Here is a 26,038-nt window from a genome sequence, read left to right on the forward strand (position 1 = left end):
TTTGACCAGTTGTGCTGCCATTCATGAACAGCATTCCAAAAGGGGGGGGGGGTTCCAACAGGATAACGCTCAGTCACATACAGCTGTTGTAACTCTACATGCTCTGCGAAGTGTCGACACGTTCCTGGCCTGCTCGATCACTAGTTCTGTCTTCAGTGGGGCTTATATAGGATGTCATCGGACGACAACTCCAGCTTCGTTCACAACGAAGATTAACCGTCCCTGTATTGACCGACCAAGTTCAACAGACGGGGAACTCTATCCCACAAACTGACATCCGGCGCCTGTACAATACAAGCACGTTGGCATGCTTGCATCCAACATACTGGCGGTTACACCGCTTATTAATGTACCAGCACTTCACATTTGCATTAGTTTATCTCGGGCTCAAATTAACTTGTTAACTTGCTATGTTAATCACTTACATATTTTACCTAGATAAATGTATTACCGAAACTTAAATACTCTACATTAGCTACTTTTAGTGCTGTAATTTTTTTCCCATCAGTGTTCATGCTTACCAACCTTGTAGTTACGAGTGTGTCGCCTTAAAGTGGCTGCACGATCCGTTGTAGCCCAAGAGTGCGCTGATCCAAGTTCTCACCTCGGTTAACAGTCTCCGTATTCCTTTGGGCGCGTCCTAACGGTACCTAAACCAGATCTCCACAGAGTGTTTGAGGAAAGTCTGAAGTCCACGAACATTAAGCCTGTCGACCTGTCGCCTTCGTTGTGAGTGCAGAGTGCAGTAATGGTAGTAACAAGGTCACTCGCGGGGGTCCGCGCGAGCACCAGTTAGGGTGGGCGTAACCGCGGCGAGGACGACCGGAAGAGCTGAGGGGTCCCTCTGGGGAAAGGGTGGAGCCCTTGAGGCGACAAAGCCGCCGCAAGGCGCAGGTACGCGCGCCCCACGGGGCTCTGATTTACGGCAGTAGCAGGGTGGCAGCCTGCGGTCTCACGGCCACCAGACTGGCTTCCGTGGGCGCGTTTGATGAGCCGCCTACACACTGTCGTCCTAACTAGACTCATTTCTCTCCTCTCACTGTCTGATATGACAAAGATTCAAACGTCATATGTCGACAGCAATTTATGTGGTTATTTTCAGTTAAAGAGAAACACCATTTTCACTTTTCATTACAATAATAAAAAGGTAACCTTAGTTACTCCAGTGATCTAGGGTAGTCGTTCCCACACTTTCCGAGACCATACCCCTGAGTGGAATCAGATATCAGCTACACACCCCATTCCCTCTCGCCATCATCAACAACACCTAAGTGAAGTTTAAAATGAAACAGAATTTATTCCCTGCTTTCATTTATAAAATAATGGAAGATAAAAGCTATTTAGACCCAGCAGCTGTTTTGTTAAACGATGAACTAATAAGTCAGTGAGATAATTGGTATTGCTTATTTTTAAATATTTTTTATAGGATGATGAAGCAAATCCACGAACCTACTACGGTGTCGTAGCAGGCGGAGAGGTGATACTCCGACGTGGCGCGTCCCAGGTGGCGGATAGGGGGGTCCTCACCGGTTTACCGGCGGACTTGAGCGAAATAAAATAGCTCTCGCGGACCAAACACTAAACAACCTCTACGGCTAACAACCGTAGTTGTAACTCGGAGCTTGCTCCATACAAGGTTGACTACCTTTGAAAGTCAAACATGGAAGGAAATCTTTCAAGGAATAATCCACCGCTTGGCAATAACCAAGGAAGACTGCACTCGGATACGGTGGGCAGTCACCTGAAAGATAACTTGGATGAGTCGGAGCATCTGAAAATACCCAAAACGGACAGACGACCAAAACTCAAGACAGGACAAATAAACTACATTGCGACACACAATATAAATTCTCTCATACAACCAGGCAAACTCAAAATTCTGACGGATGAAATGGATCGCAAGGGGATTCTCATAACCGGACTTCAAGAAATGAGAAATACTGATCAGGAGCCGATAGAATCACAAGGATATAGGATTTATAAGGGAATACCAGGGAAAAGAGTCATGAAACAGTGTCCACAATTTGGAACAGGATTCGTGGTGAGTCTGAAAATAATAGAGTCCATAATAGAATTTAAAGCACAATCTCCCAGGCTCTCAACATTAACTCTAAAAGCTGCAAATAAAATGTACACAATAATAAATGCCCATGCCCCGACAAATGATAAAAATAGTAAAAACGAACACAGAGAAGAAGAGGTAGAAAAATTTTGGGAGCTCTTAGATCAAACGACGAATAACATTAATAAAAATCACATCAAAATTTTAATTGGAGACTTCAATGCCCAGTTAGGAAGGGAAAAGAGATATAGAGACATAATAGGGAAATGGACAGCACAAAGAACAAACAAAAATGGCATAAGACTAGTGGAATTTTGCAGAAACCATGACATGATCTCAAAGTCGACGTATTTTAAGAGGAGACCAAGTAAACTAAAAACTTGGAAACATCCAGACTGGAAAAAAGGAGAATGGCAACTGGACCATGTCTGCATGGATAAGAATTACCACAAGGAAATTTACAATGTGAAAGTACTGAGAGGGACAGATACCGGATCAGATCATTACATGATAAAAATTAAAATTAAATTAACCCCATTAGCAAAGAAAAAATCCCACCAGAAGAAGAAGAGAACCTATGACCCTCATAAACTGATACAAAATGAGGATTATGAAGCACAAACCAGGGATATAAAAATGACAGATGATCTGGAAGAAATAATTCCCAAATTGAAACAAATAGCTGAACAAGTTGCCCCTATAAATCCAAGGAAAAAACACCAGTGGTGGAACGATGAATGTGATGAAGCAGTGTTGGATCGACACCAAGCCTGGTTAAGGCATCAAAATGAAAAAACAGAAAAATCGTATTTGGAACTCACAAAACAAAGGAAGACAACACAAAAAATAATAAGGAGAGTTAAACGTCAGTACCAAAAAGATATACTTCTAATGATAGAAACAAATAGTGAAAAAACAAACTCAAGAGACTATTACAAAATATTTGGCAGACAATTACAAAGATATGATCCGATATGATCCTCCAACATTAATGTTAAAAGATAAAGATAATAACCTAGCCCATAGCAATAGTAAAAATACAGAAATTCTAGCAGAAACATTTAACACGTTACTAAATTGTGAAGATCCCCCAGAACTTCTTCAGATAAACACAGAAACCCCAATTAAAACACCAGCAGAAAATATAAATCCACCTACAATTAATGAGGTCTACAGAGCTTTGAAAGAACTCAAAAACTACAAAGCAAGTGGAGAAGATCAAACGTTTGCTGAACTTTGGAAATATGCAGCAGAACCAGTAAAGATAGCATTACACCAATGCATAGTAAAAATCTGGAATGAACAGAAATTACCAGAAAATTGGACTACTGCTATAATACATCCATTACATAAGAAAGGAGAAAAATCAAATCCAGACAACTATAGAGGAATTTCCCTTTTGGACTGCACGTATAAGATCATGTCAACTATACAACCGCTGTAAAGATCAACTAGAACTGGAACTGGGAGAATATCAAGGAGGATTTAGACCCTGGAGAAGCTGCCCAGAACAGATAATCACCTTCAAGTTAGTTATGGATGTCTACAAAAGAAGGCAAAAACAACTAGTCATAACCTTTGTAGATTTCAAAAAGGCGTATGATTGCATCCATAGATCTTCAATGATGAAAATATTAAGGAATTTTGGACTTCATCCTAAATTAATAAAAATGATACAGTTAACCTTAACAAACACCAAATCCAAAGTAAAATTTAGAGGAGAAATATCTGAACCATTTACGATTAAAACAGGGTTGAGACAGGGAGATTGTTTATCACCATTGCTATTCAATTGTGCTCTTGAATATGTAATGAGAGAATGGTACAAGGAAAATCCTATGAATATTAAAATTGGAACTAAGAAAGATAAAATAAACCTAAATTGCTTGGGATTTGCTGATGACCTAGCATTACTAGCTAATAATATTCAGGAAGCCACGAAACAAATAACAAGCTTACAAAATATAGCACAAAAATTAGGACTCCAGATATCATTTGAAAAGACTGAAATAATGGTAACGGATCCACTTGTAATAGATCACATCACAGTGAACAATAGGGAAATTAAAATAGTGAAACAATTTAAATACCTGGGTGAAATTATAACACATAAATTGGACGAGAAACCTGCATGGCGAGCAAGAACTAATAAAATGATAAAAGCTCAAAAACTAACATGGTCTACGTACAATAAAAAAGTCTATCAATTAAAACAAAATTAAAACATTACAAGACGGTGGTTCAACCAGAGGTTACATACGGAAGTGAAACTCTTTTTAAAGTCACCCAGAAAAACAGAATTGACAAAATTTTAAAAGTAGAGAGAAGAATTGCTAGAACATGCATAAATAAGAAATATCAAAAAGCTGGGCAATGGCGGATAGTTCCAAATGAAGTGGTATACAGAGAACTGGAGCCCATCACTGATACTATACGAAAGAAAAGGATCTCTTTTTGTGGTCACATTCTGAGGACACCAGAAACCAGATTATCAAGGAAAATTATTGAGAAACTCTGGAATTTGAAACAACAAGGAGGATGGCTTAAGGAAATAAGAGAGGATATGGAAGAACTGGAAATAACTCTGGATGATTTGCAGAACAAAACGCCAAATTTAAAGAAGTTGAGGGACACAGAAATAAGATTTAAACCAAAAATTGACAAACGACATACAATGAAAAGGGTGTTTACAGATAAGGAACGACGAAAAGCATCGGAACGAATGAAGAGATACTGGGCCACTCGGAAGGGGAAAATACCAAAGAAGAGGACCAGAAATGATTGACTGAAGTGGTCCAATGAGGCCGTAAAAGCAGAAGAAGAAGAAGATGAAGCAAATCTCATTTCATTGAGAGTGCTACCTACAACCCCTTGTCAGATAACAAAGCTAACAATACACATTGAGAATGGACACTTGTTACAAAACGTGCTTCCTCTGGACCTTTTCCACCAGTAGAGGCACTTGCTTCAGCACAGCCTGCACCCTCGTTTAAAATCAATCAAATTGTGTGCACTATACTTGGGCCTATAGTTTGAAAATCACCCAATTGCTGGACTCCTTCCTTCTGACTGGCAGAACTTGGAAATCTTCAGGCTAGTAATTCTCTGAGTCCGACAACTACCATTAATAATAATAATAATAATAATAATAATAATAATATGCAGGCCCTACATCGGTGTAGTAGCTACTGTTATGTTTTCAGTTAGTTCGGCCGCACGGGATTAGCTTAGCGGTCTAGGGCGCTGCAGTCATGGACTGTGCGGCTGATCCCGGCGGAGGTTCCAGTCCTCCCTCGGGCATGGGTGTGTGTTTGTCCTTAGGATAATTTAGGTTAAGTAGTGTGTAAGCTTAGGGACTGATGACCTTAGCAGTTAAGTCCCATAAGATTTCACACACATTTGAACATTTTTTTTTCAGTTAGTTCGTTTATTGTTGCAAAGTGAATAATGAATAACTTCTTATCTATTGCAGAAGCTACCTTCAACTCGCAGAAGACTTTTCATGACATATCTAAACATACGTGATGTACTGTATATGTCTTGGTTTTCCAGTCATAGACGCAGAGTGAAAAGTACAAAGTATGTATGTAGTGAGTGGACTATGTGAGAAAGATGTTGTTCCTACATTCGTTTCAAGAGCTGTAACCTTCACCACATTATCTCACGTGTTAATTCTAGTATTTGAAAAATCGATGATGACGTCGATGATATTTCCTGTTCACTTGGCAACTGTCGGTCACGGAGGATTTTCATTTGTGGCGGTCTTACCTCTATAGACAGTCGCGTTGCTTAGTTTTCCTGAATTCTGATGCTAGCCGAGCAGCTGGTATCACTGTACGAGTAAAACAAAGGTGATTTATGGCGTTCCCCAAGGTAGTGTTATAGGCCCTTTGCTGTTCCTTATCTATATATACGATTTAGGAGACGATCTGAACAGCCGTCTTCGGTTGTTTGCAGCTGATGCTGTCGTTTATCGTCTAGTAAAGTCATCAGAAGATCAAAACAAGCTGCAAAACGATTTAGAAAAGATACATGTATGGTGAAAAAATTGGCAATTGACCCCAAATAACGAAAAGTGTGAAGTCATCCACATGAGTGCTAAAAGGAATCCATTATTAAAGTTCGGTACAAAATGAAGTAGTCAAAACTAAAGGCCGTAAATTCAACCAAATACCTAGGAATTACAGTTACAAACAACTTAAATTGGAAGGAACACACAGAAAATGTTGTGGGTAAGGTTAACCAAAGACTGTTCTTTGTTGGCAGGACACTTAGATAATGTAACAGATCTGCTAAAGAAACTGCCTACACTACAATTGTCCGTCCTATTTTAGAATACTGCTGCTCGGTGCGGAATCCTTACTAGACAGATTGACGGCGTACATCAAGAAAGTTCAAAGAAGGGCAGCAAGTTTTGTATTATCGTGAAACAGTGGAGAGAGTGTCACTGAATTGATACAGGATTTGGGGTGGACATCATTAAAATAAAGGAGTTTTTCGTTGCGGTGGAATTCCAATCATCGATTTTCTCCTCCAAATGTGAAAATATTTTGTTGACTCCGACCTGCATAGGGAGAAATGATCATCATAATGAAATAAGGGAAATCAGATCTAGCACGGGAAGATATAGCTGTTCGTTTTCCCCGAGCGTTTACGAGGTTGGAACAATAGAGAATTATTGTGAAGGTTGTTCAGTGAACCCTCTGCCAGGCACTTGAATGTGATTTGCAGAGCATGCATGTAGATATAGATGTAGATGTGCGGCACGGGGAACGGCTATGGAGTGTTCGGGCGCGACCTCTCCAGGCGACGGCGATAGGCTCCGGCTCACAGGTTGACTATAATCGTCTGCAGTTGACTGGAGTGATTACGACTGTTTTGTTGGTTGACTTCTGGCAGCGTAGTTGTCGTCGATTACTCGTCTTCTTTCTCCTCAGTAGCGTACAGCATGTCCGGGGCGTTCACAGCGCAAACAGGCCGGCGTGTTGTCCTCCGTCATCCAAATGCATGTTCTTCCGGGGGACGTTTTACTTGGTGGACGAGTTGCTTGTAAGAGCGCTGGTCGGGTGCTGGGTTGCTGTTTGATTGCAACGTCGCAGGTCCTTGGTGGTCGAGTCGACTGGTGGAGGGGGATGGTGCCAAGTATCGATGAACTTCAACATTCTCTATTACCTCCTGACATGTGGGGTCGACGTTCAAGGCAGTTATCTCTTGAGCACTCTGTCCGGCCGTTCTTGTTGTCATAAAACCCACTTACAGCCTGGCGCATGAGAGAAGCGAGGACATGGAATTCTTCCTCAACTGCCATAGGGACTACATTCCCAGTCTTTCGCCCGACTCTTTTCTGTTGTATTTGCTCCATGTCCTGGGACCACTTGATTAATTCTTCTTTTGTTGTGACACACTTTACCGGAAGAAATTGGTACATATTTTCTGCGACTCCTTCCACTATATGTGCTATTTTGTTGGCTACCGTCATGTTAGGATTCACGACGTGGCTTAAGGCAAAAATATCCTGTCTGTACCACGGTGTCGTTTCTCCGTGAGGTCGGGCCTTGTTTTTATCCTGTTCTTCCATTTAGTGGACTTATTGCTGATTCACGCCAAAAGTTTTCTTCCCTTCAGCCTGGAACTTGCCCCATGTAGAGGAACTTTTATTCATTGCTCTCGAACCACTGCTGGGCTGTGTCGTCCAAGTAACAGTGCACAATTTTTAAATACATCATGACGTCACACCTGTTGTATGGGGACTTAGTAGAATCGTTCCAGCCATTTCGTCGGGACCCGACCAGCGTCTACGGAAAATACTGATGGATGCGCGATGTGCAGCTGACTTACTGCAGTTCTGGAGTCCATCTGTCTCCCAAATATACGGATCTGCTTTTATTCTGTTCCCGTCCATGTAGGCAACGGCTTACACGTTGCCCAATTGGAGCCACAGTGACATGGACGTTTCGAAGTAGCTGGTATCTCCATCAAATTATGTTACGTGGAAACCACAATCAAGTCCAAATATGACGTTAGGCAAATCATAACTACTAAATAACAAATTATTGGTGCTTGTAGGTTTTGAACTGAATACCCGCAGTACGATAGGAAGTAACGCTAACCACTATGCTACACTGCAAGCGCCACAGGTCAGGCTAACATACCGGATGTAAAACAATCCCCAATTCAGATCTATGTCCGGAGCCTGCTCAGGAGGATGTTGTCATCAGGAAAAACACAACTAGCATTCTACGGATCGGAATACGGGGTATTCAATCACCTTTGTGAGTAGGTTAGAGTATTTAAAACGGGAATTGGATAGGCTAAAGTCAGGGATAATGGGGATTACTTAAGTTCGGCAGCAGGATGAGCAGGACCTGTGGTCTTGTCAGTACAAGGTTATCAGCACAAAACCATACAGGAGTACTGCAGGAACAGGTCTAAGAAAGACTAAGAAAACAATGGGAGTAACCGTAGTGAGTGCAATATAGTGGCTAAGATAAACACAAAGCCAAGACCTACCACAGTAGTACTACTTGCACAGATGAAGAGACTGAAAAAATGTGCGATGAGATAATAGAAACTATTGAAGTAATTCAGAAAGACGAAAATTTAATTGTGATGGGTGTCTGGAATTCCGTAGTAGGAAAAGGAAGATAAGGAAAAGGGGAAGGACAACATGTACTGGGATGAAAGAACGAAAGAGAAAGTCACCTGGGGCATAAAGCATAATTTATTCACCGCTAACACTTGGTTTACGAATCATGAAAAGAGAACTGGAGACGCTATAATGTTTCAAATGAACTATACAGGGTGTCTCCCCTTATAGCTGTCAGGCATATTTTCTGTGGTGTTTCGTTCGTCAGATACCTGCAATTTCTTTTTTACGTTGAGTAGCTGCAGGCAACCCAAACAAATAGTGCTCATCAAGTCTTTTCAGGTGACGTCCAATGTCATCGGAAAGCGTAGGTTTGTTTCCCGCTACAAAACACGATGATTTTTAAAACGAAATTTTACTTTCCCATTAGACAGAGCAGTTCCAGATTAATCTAGTGCAATATTTATTTTTGCAGTATGTATCAACAGTGGCAATACAACTCGAAGAGTAATCAGTGCTCGAGCAGCGTCGTCACTGCCTTTGCCCACGCTGACCGCTACCGCCAAGCGTATTGGGCAACCGAGCTGCTGCTGGACTTCTGTTTCTTCTTAATGTTTTACTATCCATGTTAATACACATCAATAAAATTAATATTGCACTAGACTAACCCGGTACCGCTGTGTCGAATGGGGACGTAAACTTAGCTTTAAAACTCATTTTATTTGTAATGGGGGGGAAACAAACGTCGCTTTCCCCCCGACACAGGACGTCGTATGAAAGACACGATGAGCAGGAATTTTTTGGGCTGTGTGCAGCTACACAGTGCGGAAACGAAATTGTAAATATCTGCCAAAATACAAGGGAAAATGTGCTTGACGACTCTTAGCAGCGACACCAGGTATAATGATAAGACGGACGTTTCGAAACTCGATTTTAAATTGCAACACCTTTCCAGAGGCAGGTGTGTACTCTGACCATAATGTATTGGTTATGAACTTCAGATTAAGACTGAAGAAATTGAGAAATGGTGAGCAGTTAGAAAACAAATGGAGACTGGATTTGAATCATTAATTGAACAAGATGTTGCTGAGTATTTCAGAAGAAGGATTAGGCAATATTGGACTCAAGTGTTGTCAAGGCCAACTCGGAAGGCAGAACATCACTGATTTTTTAATAACTGGGAAATAGCAGCCAAAATCCATGTTCTGTTTTCGTAAAGGTTATTTAAATTGTTACATGTAATTAACAGGATAAGTGTCTCTGATAACAGGACATATAACTTTAATTTATTCTCAAGTTATTCCTAACCCCGAACGTAATTGGAATACCGGTAAATTAAAATATCTCGTTCCGTCAGAGATCAAATTACACTCAGTATCTCTACTAATGTTGAGCAGTTGTTTCTCTAATTTCGTTTTCCAATTTTTAAAATAACTGAGGCAGTAAAAGTCTCGTCACTAACCGCTTTTGCCTTGCGTCCGTGTTCATGTAAGGACGCATATCCTTCTTACTTGTAACTTAAATAATAATAATGATATTAAATTCACTAATGCTTTTATTTAGTAGGCATTTCATTAAAGTTACTTTACTAATGATGTATTCTGGATCTGTTTATCTTACAGCTATTTAGCTACGTCGAGAAGCGATTGGTTTGGTGACGTGTCGGTTTCGCGCCATCATATGCATGTGAGTGTGTTCGCGTTTTGTGCAAGTTGAAACCTGCATTCTAATTTTCTCATTACGTATTGAGATTACTGTTCTATGTTTTACGAATCATTTGGGTGCACTATTCTCCATATAATCACTGTCAACCGTCGCCAAGCCTTTCTGCTCCGCAATGACGATTCCGCACCCGACACGAAAAGAAACTTTACAAAAAATACACGTAAAGGAGCTGTCGTTGGCCAAGCAGGAGCTATAATACTGTTCAATAATTGAATTCTAATTATTCGCGTTCTTTAATGTGCTTCTACAGTGGTCACTGTGCTTTATCCCAGTTCCGGAAAAGAAACTTTACAAAAAATACACGTAAAGGAGCTGTCTTTGGCCAAGCAAGAGCTATAATACTCTACAATAATTGAATTCTAATTATTCGCGTTCTTTAATGTGCTTCTACAGTGGTCACTGTGCTTTATCGCAGTTCCGAACAAATAGCTTTCGCAGGACTTAAGTTCAATCATTGTATTACACGTTCATTCCTTTCATGGGATGCATTACATATTTTTTTTTAAATCTCTAGTGCAAAGGGTCAACTGTGCTACTTGAACTGCTATCCGTTATAGAACCGGTTCTTTTCATTCAGGTACCAGGCGACCAGTGGAGCAGAGTTGTTCCCAATAGGGAATTAATGGGAAGGGAGCACTAGTTCTGCCACTGACGCGAAAACAACAATTCGAAATATCTTAGTTACACTTTTGTGCATACGTATGTATGTCTTATATGTGTGAATTGGGAATAACCAGCGAATGTTTGTCTATACTCTGAAATGTCACAAGCGATTCCAAGAACATAAAACGGTTAGGATTCAAATGTCTAACAACCGCCAAGAATTTTTTCTGCACTTTTCCGTTACAAGGGGAGCACTGCTGAGTTAAACAGTTGGGGATACCATTTTTATTAATACCGATTTTTAATATTTTAATAATAGTATCGCCTCAGTCATGATTATTAAAAATGCTGTCCTAAGGAGTGCTTACTGAAACTAAATGGCTCACACTCAGACCACGTCAAAACTGAACCACACGCACAACCGTGAACCAAGCATCAACGTTACAAATCAATATCTTCTTAAAACAACGCAATGTGCATATTGCATAACATGACATTCACTTAAAAAGTTATACATAATGTAATCAAACTACTCAACAACGTATATGACAAGTACTGGATGATAGTAAGTATACATTCAGACGTTTTACCAAATTGAGGAAATTTCAGTTAAGGGCAACACCACAATCCCGTTTTCCGTTAAGGAACCAGTACATAATACGACGACGGACAGGTCAAGGTACACCCGAGATAAGCCATTGTAAATGTGAAATACATGTACATTAATAATCGACGTAACCGCCACAACGCTGAACGCAAACGAGCAGTCGTGCATTCATTGTGTTTTGTAGGTTCCGGATGTCAGTTTACGGGATGGAGTTCCACGTCTGTTGCACTTGATTGGTCGATACAAGGACGGTTAATGCTGGTTGTGGATGACGATGAGTTGTCGTCCGATGATGTCCATATGTGCTCGATTGCAGACAGATTTGGTAATCGAGCAGGCATAGCCAATATGACGATACTCCGTAAAGCATGTTTGGCTACAAGAGCAGTATGTAGGCGAATTTATCCTCTTGGAAAACACCTTCTGGAATACTGTTCGTGAACAGCACCACAAGTCGAATGATCTGACTCACTTACAATTTATATTCACGGTGTGTGCCATAACCACCAGAGTGCTCCTGCTGTCATACTAAATCGCACCCCAGACCGTAACTCCAGGTGTAGGTCCAGTGTGTCTAGCACGCAAACGGGTTGGTTGCAGATCCTCAAATGGCCTCCTTCTAACCAACACACGACCATCACTGGCACCAAGACAGAACCGGCTTTCATTAGAAAACACGAGAGGTTCGTTTGAGCAGTTACCAGAATGCGCCAGACAACAGGCTGTACTGCGCATGCGCAGCTACGATGACGTGGGCAGCCCGTGCTTGGTGCTTGCTCTGCTCATACGCTTTTCGTCGTATTTCTGGTGGGGCATCACGTGACCATGTGTAGCCGTGCCGCCCGTGCGGCATGTTGTTGAGAGGACATACTGAATTGTACTTACAGCAATTGTTTTATCATATCCCACACAGATAAAGGATGCAAATAAGGAAGCAGTTCTTGGCTTTTGAGTCATTTCAAAATTAGACTCCACAGCTCGAAGTACCATAAAATTTTTGAGAGTTTTTTTTTTTTTTTAATTCGTGCTCTGCAATGTTATGTAGCATTTCCAACACGTTTACATCTACACATCACTGCAAAAAGCTTCTAGGATGGAATACAAATTACTTGCAACAAAAAAGAGAGAATTTCTTGTGTAGCTTACACCGCAATGAAGGACAATAAATTTCATGACTATTTCAAAATGTGAAAAAATTAACATGGTTGTCTATGAGGCAAAGAAACTACAACTCACAGTTTATATTCTACTCTAGGAATAAATATGAAGCCATGTGGGGAGTTAAAACGATAAAACATGGTATGCTGCCAGTCTAAAATTTAGCATAGAATGGCATTCTATAAATTTAAGACGTAAACACAAATTAAGAAATAACTTCAGGCCCAGAGGAAGTCTGAGACTAGTGCCTTGTGATCGAAAAACACTTTCACAGAAGGCAGATCTATAAAATTCTGCTACAGCTGTCATTATATTTGAAACAAAATATTTAGTTCAAAATCACTGACCAAATTTGCCTACTTAGCTTCAAGTTAATGTTTACGTATGTTCGTACGTATATAGCATTAAGAGATCTTACAGTGTCATACAAGGAACAGGACATCAGAGACTACTCTAGCAGCATCGGAATTCCATAAACCATACTAAATGCTTCATTCCGCTCTAATTGTACATTTCTATGTCAGATGCACGCGGAAGTTCCTGATATTCAGCTTTTCATGTGGTTCTCGTGATACAAATTTTCTTGGAGGTCCAGTACTGTATTCTCATATTTGGTTCTTTATTATGGTATAACGTCATTCGTCCCAGAAAATGAAAATTTGCACTTTAAATTGAACGAGGTTGAAAGTAGCCAATAGCGCGGAATGAAACACTTCGTTTCGTTTCAAATAAACTACTGCCTCAGCGGAAAACAAAATTAACTGAAGGAAATTTCTCTGTAAAACAGACAGAAATAGCTTCATTAAGACATTAATGGTTGATGACTAATAACCTGGAAGTAATATAAAATCAGAAAATTGAAACTCCTAACTTATTTTGGTCTTTCATGGTTATGAGAATGTATATTAATTCACTTGATGGCTCCCGGCCACAGAAATCTGTTTTGTTTTCATTTGACGTGGGAGCTGTAAACGAAGACACGGCCACGGTCACGTGAGGAAGGACCCCCCACTATAACTCAGCTTGCTCTGCGCATGCGCGAATCTGGCAGCTTGGGCGCGTCAGGAAAATTTTTCCGGGTAGCTTCTGGCTACTTGGTGCTACTGCTCGTACACCAAACAGCCACGCTCCAAGTAGCCAGAAGCGGGAGGAAGGCGCTGCTCATACGCGAATTCAGCTCTGTGCATGCGCACGAGCCCGCTGGCAACTGCTCATACGAACCTGAGACCTCCACCCTGCCCTCCACTCCAATGAGCTCTCGCGTGACACCACTGGAGTGGGAAACGCGCGGGACAGTGGAATGAACGCCACAAGGCGTCTGGCTCGCTGTCCTTGAACCAATCGGTTTGCAACAGTTCGTTATGTCGCTTTAGTGCCAACTCCTGTTTGAATTGCTGCTGCAGATGCAGGAGGATGTGCCACAGCCATACACTCAACACGATGGCCTTCCCTCTCGATAGTCCCACATGTCCGTCTGGAGCCCGGTCTTCTTCTGACCATATATTCTCGTGACCAATCACTGCCAGCAGTCACGTACAGTGGCTGCAGTCCTGCCAAGTCTTTCTGCAGTACCGCAGAAGGACCATCCAGGTTCTCGTAGCCTTATTACGTGATCTCATTCAAAATCATGGAAGGTGTTTGTGACCTTAAAGGCAATCTTGACTAACATCAACCCACCATGTCCAATCTCAAAGGTAACTAACTCTCACGACTCTTATAGCTAGTATTTGAAACAAACATGATTTGCATTCACATAGTCGCGTCATTCTTAAGCGATTGACGTGAAATTTGAAGATACGTTATCTTTCAGATGTAGGAACGTGCCTCCCAACTTTTGTTTATGTCCCACAACTCCTTCTTCGTGATGCAGTTTTTTTTTGCATGAGTGTAGTACGAGCAGAAAGTTTAATTTCGAACACGCGGAAGGTGATGCTCCCTGTACATTCTACTGGCATCCCGCCACAGTTTCCTCACATGTGCCAATTCCTTTATCTCGGTAAAACGCTTGTGTTATGTATTCCTGGCTCTGCCTTCTTCTTTTGCCGTCTGCGCTCAGTGTAGAACCATGGAAACTATTGTATGACGCACAGACACACGTTCTGTCATCTTGTTCTGTTAGTGTTTTCCTCATATCATTTTCCACCACTGTTTTGTGGAGAACATTTCTTTTCAGACCAAAGAATCTTCTGCGAGTGTAACACAGAATCCCAAACGCTTAGATTCTCTTCCTTTACCAGTTCCGCCAAAGTCCATCATTTACTTCAGCAGAACTCTGTGTTCCACAGGAACTTTTTCAGAAATTTCTTTTCTCAAATTACGCCCTACGTTTGATACTAACAAATGTCTTTTGACGAGAAATGCCTTCGTTACGTGTGCTAGTCTGCCTTTTTAAGTCGTCTTTGCTTTGTAAACGATACGTGATTTTGCATTTGACGCATTAGAATTTCTTCTTCTACTATGTGGTCCTCAGTTTTGAATTTTACCGCCAATATCGTTTCCACTTGTCGCAATTCATTTGTTCTATGTTCACTCTGCGGCAAGTAATTTCAGCCTCAGTGGATTGTTCTTCCTAATAAACAGGCCCTGTACTTCTTCCTCACTTTCACAGAGAAAAGCTTCAGCGAATCTTATCACTGGATCATTTCGCTCTAAACCTTGATCTTGATCCTCAACATTTATTTTTTTTCCATCACTGATTCTTTGATGTATATGATAAGCAGTAAAAGAGAGAGATGTTTCGATATTTAATGATTTCCTCCGCATGTTTTCCTTACAGCCAAAAGGCTTTATTTTCGTATCATGTTCCAGTACTCGAACAAATTGTCCCAGATCGTAGTCTCTCAAGTTTCCAATACTTTCTTCTTCCTCTCCTTCTCCCTATCATGTTTATCTCTCTCTTCTTTGTTCTTCTCGTTCACATATGGTACTCTCACACATGTAGAGGAAGAGACACAGAGAGTGAAGTTGAAGAAGTTGTAGCTATTTATTTGTTCTAATGATTATTTAATTCCCTTACGATTACTCAATTGGATCTCTAATAAAATAACATGCTTATTAATGATTACTTAGATGGAGATGCTCCAACAATTTTTTTCTACACACCTATAATGATATTCCAAATGGCGTCACGAAAAGATACAGACCTCTATCGAAGACTAAAAGGGAATTAATCTTCATTTCGGACATTATGAAATTTCATAACCGGAGAATCAATAGATTGTTTTTAAAATGATGTATTTTCCAGCATAATCCTACTAATTTCAAAACGAAATTGATCAATTTTGGCCGACACTGGAAATCTTCAGACAATAAAACCAATGCCGTAGTTCATACCCATCACATTGTTAATTAGCAGTCATCCCTGTTCATCTTCAGTTGAACTTCGCAATACAAAGAATAATTTGATTATAGCGTTCGAGAGCGCCGGCAGAGGTGGCCGAGCGGTTCTAGGCGCTACAGTCTGGATCCGCGCGACCGCTATGGTCGCAGGTTCGAATCCTGCCTCGGGCATGGATGTGTGTCATATCCTTAAGTTAGTTAGGTTTAAGCAGTTCTAAGTTCTAGGGGACTGATGACCTCAGACGTTAATTCCCATAGTGCTCAGAGCCATTTGAACCATTTTGAACGTTTGAGAGGGGACCGTATAGTTCGTGATATAATTTGGAATAACATTACAGAAAACTGGTCAGATCTTACGACAGTCTTCAATCCCTCCACCATCCTCGCCAAGAAAAGTGGTTGAAGCGTTTTCCCTCAAAATAATCTGCTGTCACTTACAGTATGACTCGAGCAGTAATCTACAATTAACAATGTAGTTCCCTCAGTGGTGGGATTGCATCACTCTGCATATGTTTTTTGATCTAAGGATGGCCGCTGACGAGCTAAAAGCAGAAACACAGAATGTTCCTCGTCAAGCAAATTCAGTAGAATCGGAGGTCATCGCTTTTTCAATATAAATTGTGGACAGTCGTACAACCCAAACAAAAATAACCCAAAGTATTGTATTAAATGTTCTCGGTACACATGCCATAAGTCTCTATGGATATCAGAGCTCCCGGTAATATCTACCGTTGCTTTTGTCAGAAAAGCGACTGACGATGGAAGACGCAACGGAATCATACAGACGTAGTAGTGCTCGCTTCGACCAGAGGTTATATGGTAACAACGATGAAATGTCACTCGCAGCATCTGCGTTTCCATGAAGACATATCATACTCGATATGTTCCAGCACAAGCACCCATCCACACACATTTCACCGGCAATCAGTAGCGACATACTGGTAGGTAGGCTACATCGCACATGTCGAACAAGTCATTGCCTTTAATCTGTACACACATAAACAGACACACTCACATTTACTAGCCTTTCAATTTTTTTGTCTGGGGCATATTGTTTTTTAAGTAAATTAAGATCCCATCTCCCGACTCTACCCAGCTCGGGAGGCTTCTTTTGGTTGTAAAAGAAATACCAGAACCGGGGATTTCCGCCCCAATTTTCCTAAACGGAACTGTCTCTGCCCGCTGCTAGCTACCTATCTCTACAATGTGTCATTAACCGAAGAAGCCGCTGTTCCTAAAAAACAGGAAACTTTGCAAACGATCCACAAACACACAAATTTATTATGGTGTATGTTCTTCCAGATCCCTATGCGGCCTCGCGGTATCAGCTTTCCTCTTCAATGACTACCGTATTAGTACTAAAAGGATGGTGTGACAAAAATATTTTAAATAATTTATAATTAAATCAATCCAAAATTGAGATATATTAAATCGGCAAAAAAGTAAGTCTATCGAATACTGTTAGAGGGATGTGTGCAACGGCACTCAGAAACAGTTAATGCTGATGAATTACAGCAGTAATGCTGCATCAGACCTCAAAAGTATTTCGACTGCCTTGGTTGTCGCACTCTGCCTGGTTTTAGATTTCGTGCCAGTCTAAACGTATTTGTTTCAACCACAATCATCAGAAATGAGTATTATATGCACTCTACGACTTAAAAAGAAACGGCGCACCACGAAGGAATTATCCAAATGGGACGAAAATCGGTAAACGTGATGTCAATGTTCAGGCAAGCAAATTATTCACAGAAACTGGGTGATTTATGCGAGAAAAAGAGCTTCACAAACTGGTAAAGTCAGTAACACGTTGAGCTACCTCTGGGCCTTACGCAAGAAGTTATTAGGATTTCACTGATTGGATGTCTTAAGGGATATCGTGCCATATTCTGTCCCATCGGCGCTTTGGATCATCAAAATCGCGAGCTGGTTGGAGATCCTTGCCTTTAATGCCCCAAATGTTCTCAACTGGGGAGAGACGCGGCACCCTTGTGGTCAAGGTAGGATTTGACAAGCGTGAAGACAAAGCAGTAAAAGCTCTCTCAGTGCGCAGGAGGGCATTGTCTTGAAACGTAAGCCTAAGATGGCTTGCCACGACGGGCAACAAAACGGGGTATAAAATATCATCGACGTTCCGCTGTGCTATAAGGGTACCGCGGATGACAAGAAAAGGGGTCATGTTAAGGACTGGAATGGCACCCCAGACAATCACTCACGATTCAAATGGTTCAAATGGCTCCGAGCACTATGGGACTTAACATCGGAGGTCATCAGTCCCCTAGAACTTAGAACTACTTAAACCTAACTAACCTAAGGACATCACACACATCCATGCCCGAGGCAGGATTCGAACCTGCGACCGTAGCAGTCGCGCGGTTCCGGACTGAAGCCGCTCGGCCACCGCGGCCGCCCACACATGGTTGTCGGGCCGTATGGCGGGTGACAGGGAGAATGATATCCCACCGCTGTCCGAGGTTGTCCGCCTGGATTCTCATTGAATTGTCTTCTGTGATAAGTCCCACATCAAACTGAGCCCGAATGACCAGCGCAGACGTGTGTTCGTGTTTGCCAAACCCCACTTTGGCTAGTAAGACTGCCAGACCTCTGCCCAGCTGGGAACATTTGGAGCATTATGGGCAGCGCCAGCTCGGGATCTACATCGCCAATTGGACAGAATTCGGCATTCTGTCCCTCAGGAGAATATCCAACAGGTCAGTCAATCAATGCCAAGCCGGATTACTGTTTGCATTAGGGCCAGAGGTGGACCAACGCGTTATTGAGTTGCTGAATTTGTCAGTCTCTTTCTCTTGAATGAATTGTGTAGTTTCTCTGAAACTGTGATCATTTGTTTATTTCCACATGATGTGAGTCGCATCTACTGATTTCCGTCCCATTCGGTCGTTCGGATAATTCCTTACTTCCTTCTTCGGGCGTCTTTTTTTCCACATATCTGAGGATTCTGGTTGAAACAAACAAGTTTAGACTGGCATGGAACCTAGAAATGCAGAGCGACGCAACCGAGGAAGTCGCGATACTTTTTATACTATTTACAACTCAGCAATATTCCATACGTCACTGAAGGTTGTTTAGTAGAGAGTTGCTGCACGTCTAGGAGCAAGTGACTAAATGTTTCTACGTACAGGCCATGAGGAGAAATAAAAAGAAATTTAAAACGTGAGAAATTGGCTAACTTGTGAGCGCTAATTTTTTGTCGGTAATAAGTGTTGACTGCTTACTGAGAGACACGTACTGTAGTTCAGGTAGCTTGCATCGTTATCGCTTTAGGTACTGTGTCAACCCTAAATCGAAGTCTCGGGTGGATTTTTTTTTTATATAGTTTGGTGTTGTCACTCCTACTCACATGTAACTATCACCTTAGCCGTAAACTGACAAGTACACCAAGAGAAAGCTATCATGTCTAAAAATTATTCAATACATTACAAGGTAACAAATTAAGGACGGAGTAGACCAACGTGTGCCGTTCAATAATGACTTTTATTCGAGAAAGCAAAATGGCAAAAGTGGCGGCTTCTGTACAGAAACTAGAAATATGTGAGAAAAATACTGAGAAAAGTGTAGGCAGATACCCGCGTAACTGACCAGATTCATGAAACAGAGCACGTGGTATCTCATTCCCACAATATAATGTTGCACAAGTGAAATTACTGTAGTCAATAATCTGGGCCGAGTCCGTTTGTCGTTTTTCTCTCCGCAAGGTATTCGCAGCAATGCCTGTGTTTCGTAAGTGTGCACCGTGAAAGTGAAGACCAGTAAAGGCAAGCAGCTCTCTAAAGAAATTTGTGTGTGTGTTTATAGAAGCCCAGTCCAGGTAACGAAGATATTTTCATGGACCATAATGCAGAAACAATGAGAAACGACGCAATCAAGTCGGCGGAATTCACGTTACTCGGGAGCTGAGAAATGTCAGGGAAAGATGGTTTCTTAACTCTGCAGTAAACCGAGCGCATGCTTGTCATTTCCATCAGCAGTAACTGTGAAAGTACTCAGCCACTTCCATCTGCAATTATTTATGTGTATTGCTATTACGGGATCGTACGTGTTTAGTGCCCTAAATTATATACTTACCGGTGCTGTTCTAGCGCTAACCCAAGTCGAGGTCTTGGGAGACTGGGTGAAGGTATAAGTATGTAAATATTGACTAGTTGAGGACTATGTGGGGCATGCTAAGTGACTGTAAATTAGACTAACTAACACATTAGAAGCACATTTACTGAGGATACACTTAACATGCGACTCGCTTCACCCCAGTTCACAAAAAAGTAAGGTCATTAAAATTACAAGTAACAGATATCTGCTTCAGTGTATGAGAAATGCATAACTGTTGTTGTTGTTGTTGTGGTCTTCAGTCCTGAGACTGGTTTGATGCAGCTCTCCATACTACTCTATCCTGTGCAAGTTTCTTCATCTCCCAGTACCTACTGCAACCTACATCTTTCTGAATCTGCATAGTGTATTCATCTCTTGGTCTCCCTCTACGATTTTTACCCTCCACGCTGCCCTCCAATACTAAATTGGTGATGCCTTGATGCCTCAGAACGTGTCTTACCGACAGATCCCTTCTTCTAGTCAAGTAGTGCCACAAACTCCTCTTCTCCTCAACTCTATTCAATACCTCCTCATTAGTTATGTGATCTACCCATATAATTTTCAGCATTCTTCTGTAGCACCACATTTCGAAAGCTTCTATTCTCTTCTTGCCCAAACTATTTATAGTCCATGTTTCACTTCCATACATGTCTACACTCTATAGAAATACTTTCAGAAACGACTTCATTACACTTAAATCTATACTCTTCTTCAGAAACGCTTTCTTTGCCATTGTCATTCTACATTTTACATCCTCAATGCCTAATTACGGAAGATAAACCCATATAAATATCCGCTGGTTCTAGTTATTTCGGCCTGAAGAATCAAGTAACACCATAAAAAAAATACGTAAAGGTGGTTGTTGCTGAATTCAGAGTGTAACAAGTGCATGTGATGTAAATGGAACTGAAAAAGGAGCCTGCAACTGCAGAACGACAAGGCCACAGGTTACACAAACGTCTCACATAGAATACATAGATGCCTTATTGCTTAGGATAAATCCACCTGATGTTGGAAATATAATGCAAAGTATAATATAATAAATATGACTAGTTACAGTAGTTTATTGTTTAAATCGAAATAAGGTATATGTAAAGAAACAAGGGAGGAACGAAAGACGTGACATGTCAGGTACCAACAACTCCAGTAAAGTTCTCATATGGAAGTGGATAGTTACGAAAAATGTTTGCACAGATCATTAAGTACTCACCTTACCAATTCTCACATTAGCAAATTCCTCGTAAATTTAATCATCGTATCAGCTAACACCACCATACCAACATAACAATTAGAAAAAATGGTGCGACTATAAGAAACGTTTTTATTTCGTTCAGACCAACAGTAACATCAATTTTAGCATAATCCAAAATTGTCGCCTCGAACATAAGTGCAGTAGCTTTGCGCTAACCGAGCAGGATGGAGAACCAGTTTTCGCAGAGCTGATGGAATCACACGGCTTTCAGAAATCCGGTTGAGAGGTCTTCGGCCTGATGAGACGAACCTGCAAGTTCGCCGAAAATGAGTGTTCTTATTATGGCTCACATTTCCAGTATCAGGAGTTTGACATCAAGAGAAGGCTGCCCTTGGTGGCGTGGTCGCGACTGTTTCGGTGAGATGACTTCCTATTTAGCTTGTACCCTGGTGACAGCTTACTTCCAACGAAGTGATTTTTTCGAGAAGTGCATGACTGGGACAGTCAAAATCAATCCCTTTCCAACCTGGTTCGTGGTTTCCCGCCAGATTCTGTGAACTAGTAAATAGTCCTCGAAGAAATGTGGAGCTCGTTCCGTACTCGAATGTGATTTACTGTTAAATATGGCTCAGGATTCGGCGAAATATGCACTTCTTTGAAAGTAGTCTACAGTGCAATCAAAAGAGGTAAAATTTTTATGTAAACAATACAAAATTAACTCATTTCTTATATCAAGGCAGTTCTCTACTTTATTATCACTCATTGTTACATTCATTTACACTAACACAGATCTTTTTTTCTTATATTGCGTATTGCTGCCACACCATATATTCGCCACAATCAGTGAACATCACACGTATAGCACTATATAACTTTAAATGCCAACTGCTGTTTGAAGATGAACCTGTCATTTTGAAACATCTAACGGCACTAAATTAACTCATTTCTTATATCAAGGAAGTTCTCTACTTTATTATCACTCATTGTTACGTTCATTTGCAATAAAACAGATTTTCTTCCTTCCATTGCGTTTTGCTACCACGTGATATATCCGCCACAATCAGTGAACATCACACGTACAGCACTATATAACTTTAAATATCAACTGCTGTTTGAAGATGAACCTGTCATTTTGAAACATCTAACGGCACTATTTTTGCCAAATAAATAGCATTATTAACAGTGGCCCTTTGCTTTTATTACATTTATCGTAAGAATGAATCTATATTTTCACATAGTTAGGGTCTCACCGTGTTGTTTCTCGACAAAATAGGATTTCGTAACTATATAAATATTCGTTTCTTTTTCCTTTTTTCTCAATATAATTTCACATTCCTGAGGTGTTTTGCCGTTTATGTTACAAGCATCTCTAGTGGATGTGAGGACACATATTTTGGCAGGACATACAAATAACTACGTACCTGGAACATACACAATAAATTCGAACATTAAGTAGGGGTTCGAACAGTTTGCTGAACAACGAATAAATATTTCCTTACAGAGAGGTCTTCAACTTCTCATTTATTGGGTTTTCACGGCGTGAAAATAAGTGGGCCTAGGGATTAGTATCACTTACAGAATTTCCCACTCATCCAGTTTTCACTTGCCCACTTTAAAAGAAATACGTCAGAAAACTTGTATAAAATATGTTTATAAAATATTTGTGTCTTACCTTATATGAAAGTTTGAACGTGTTCCTAACCTTTATAAAAAATTTTCAAAGAAGTTTCCAGTGTAATGCGGTCCTTATGCAGGTTGAAATATGGCGCCTTGAAGCACAGCGTTCTTACGACAGCAGCATTCCAACTATTGTTCCCCCAATAAAAAAAAAGAAAAAGAAAAATTCCTCTTGCTCAGTTTGCATAATATCAGCAAGTTGCATGGTAAACAAGAAACTCCACCTGCATAACTGCGAATGCAGGAAAACATTACCGCGCGACTATTCTTACGAAAGCAGTTTTTCAAAGCCTCGTGTTGCAAATGCGATGTTGGCCCTGTGCGTAATATCAGCAATAAACGAGAAAAAAACCTGCACCAGCCGGTCCGTCACGTAGCAGGCTGCCGCAACCACGCTCCCACACACACGCACACACACGCAAACGCACGCACCAGCACACGAAGCTGCGTGGGCGACACCTGCCACCACGTCAGCCCCAGATAACAAAGAATCTGCCGACCGCGAACGACGCTCCAGTTGCTAGCGCCCCGCTGCGAACCCAAGGAATGCGCCTTCCTGGCCATCACAACACAAAGCCGTGGGAAACATAGTACTCTTACATTAATAACAAATAGCTACCACCAGTCAATCTCTCTTTAAGTTTCATTTTGTGCTTATACTTTCAGCCAAGTGTCTACCATCAGTTACGATTAGAGTATTTCTGTCAGCCTTCTGAATGATTTGATGCGAACAGCCTTATACACATGTCATGTACTTCGGATATACATCATGTGTCTTTGATGCAGGGGTTTCCATTGCCTTCTGTATCCTTGTTGTTGTGGCCTTCAGTCCTGAGACTGGTTTGATGCAGCTCTCCATGCTACTCTATCCTGTGCAAGCTTCATCTCCCAGTACCTACTGCAACCTACATCCTTCTGAATCTGCTTAGTGTATTCATCTCTTGGTCTCCCTCTACGATTTTTACTTCCACGCTGCCCTCCAATACTAAATTGGTGATCCCTTGATGCCTCAGAACTTATCCTACCAACCGGTCCCTTCTTCTAGTCATGTTGTGCCACAAACTTCTCTTCTCCCCAATCCTATTCAATACCTCCTCATTAGTTATATGATCTACCCATCTAATCTTCAACATTCTTCTGTAGCACCACATTTCGAAAGCTTCTATTCTCTTCTTGTCCAAACTAGTTATCGTCCATGTTTCACTTCCATACATGGCTACACTCCATACAAATACTTTCAGAAACGACTTCCTGACACTTAAATCAATACTCGATGTTAACAAATATCTCTTCTTCAGAAACACTTTCCTTGTCATTGCCAGTCTACATTTTATATCCTCACTACTTCGACCATCATCAGTTATTTTGCTCCCCAAATAGCAAAACTCCTTTAGTACTTTGTCTCATTTCCTAATCTAATTCCCTCAGCATCACCCGACTTAATTCGACTACATTCCATTATCCTCGTTTTGCTTTTGTTGATGTTCATCTTATACCCTCCTTTCATGACACTGTCCATTCCGTTCAACTGCTCTTCCAAGTCCTTTGCTGTCTCTGACAGAATTACAATGTCATCGGCGAACCTGAAAGTTTTTATTTCTTCTCCATGGATTTTAATACCTACTCCGAATTTTTCTTTTCTTTCCTTCACTGCTTGCTCAGTATACAGATTGAATAACATCGGAGATGGGCTACAACCCTGTCTCACTCCCTTCCCAACCACTGCTTCCCTCTCGTGCGCCACGACTCTTATAACCGCCATCTGGTTTCTGTACAAACTGTAAATAGCCTTTCGCTCCCTGAATTTTACCCTTGCCACCTTCAGAATATGAATCCTTATCCTTTTGATTATTCCTACTTTAGGGGCAGATTATCACCGTGATGGCAACAACAACGACTCTACCGCTACTTCGCTCTCTTTCATAAGGCCGTTGATAGGATGTCTTTTTACACCGGAAGGTTATCATTGCTGAAACATATTTCGTGTACTAACAAATTTCCTTCCTTGTAATTGACGTTCTCATTGATCTTCACATTCGACTGCTCGCACTCTAGTAACACGTTTTCACATAACCTGAAGGCGTCAAGTTGATAATTTGTTTTTGCCTTCAGTCTGATAGATAAGCTTTCGTTTTGTTGAGGTCTATTGACTATAGGAACATATCACCCTTTCTCATTTTAACCCATTTTAACCCCCGCCCCCCTCCGCCCGCCCTCTCCTCGATAATAAAAGTATCTTTCTCCAGTAGTTCTTTATGTAAATACTGAATCATGTATTTATAGTATTCGGCTGAAATTGCTGTAGGCATTTCTGAGCTGTGCTTTTATGTCATCCTCTTCAGCTTCATCCCCAGCCATAGAGGTGTTAGAGATGTCCTACAATCACAGTTATTTTTTGCACTTAGTAAATGATACAAGTGCCGAGTTCGGTACACGTTGCTTCTGGCATAAGGATATTATGTTGGTACGTCACTGTGTCTGCACTACCGCCCTGCCCCTAGGTATGAAAGCAAACGCCACCGAGACTGTCATCAATGACCTTAGAGATCTCGAAAACTGTGGAATCGATACTAATGTCTGTTGTTATCGAATACTTTTACATGTAACAGATACTCATTCCTGCCCCCCACCCCCACCCCCACCCTCACTGGCAAATATCTTCTGGTATTTTTATACTAATAACTAGCAAAGAAATAATGAGTCACGCACGTACAAAATTTTGACGAAATTCCACCAGAGGTTCCCGATTTATGCTTCTGTGTACTCCCATTACAACCCATCCCTCTCCTTATGGTAGGTATGTGTTCCTCACACCCATATCGCGTCTTTCTAGATAGTACGTTATACGTGTACCAACTTTGGCGGAAATCAGGCTTACAGAGGCTGTGTGGTGTGTGGAATGTGCGGATTTTTTTGGATAATAGGACTTCGGGGAAACGGAAAGAGCTTCAGTCTCGAAGGTTGCAGGTTGAACATAGGAAGGTC

The sequence above is a fragment of the Schistocerca nitens genome, chromosome 4 (genome assembly GCF_023898315.1).
Source record: "Schistocerca nitens isolate TAMUIC-IGC-003100 chromosome 4, iqSchNite1.1, whole genome shotgun sequence".
Taxonomy (NCBI): Eukaryota; Metazoa; Arthropoda; class Insecta; order Orthoptera; family Acrididae; genus Schistocerca; species Schistocerca nitens.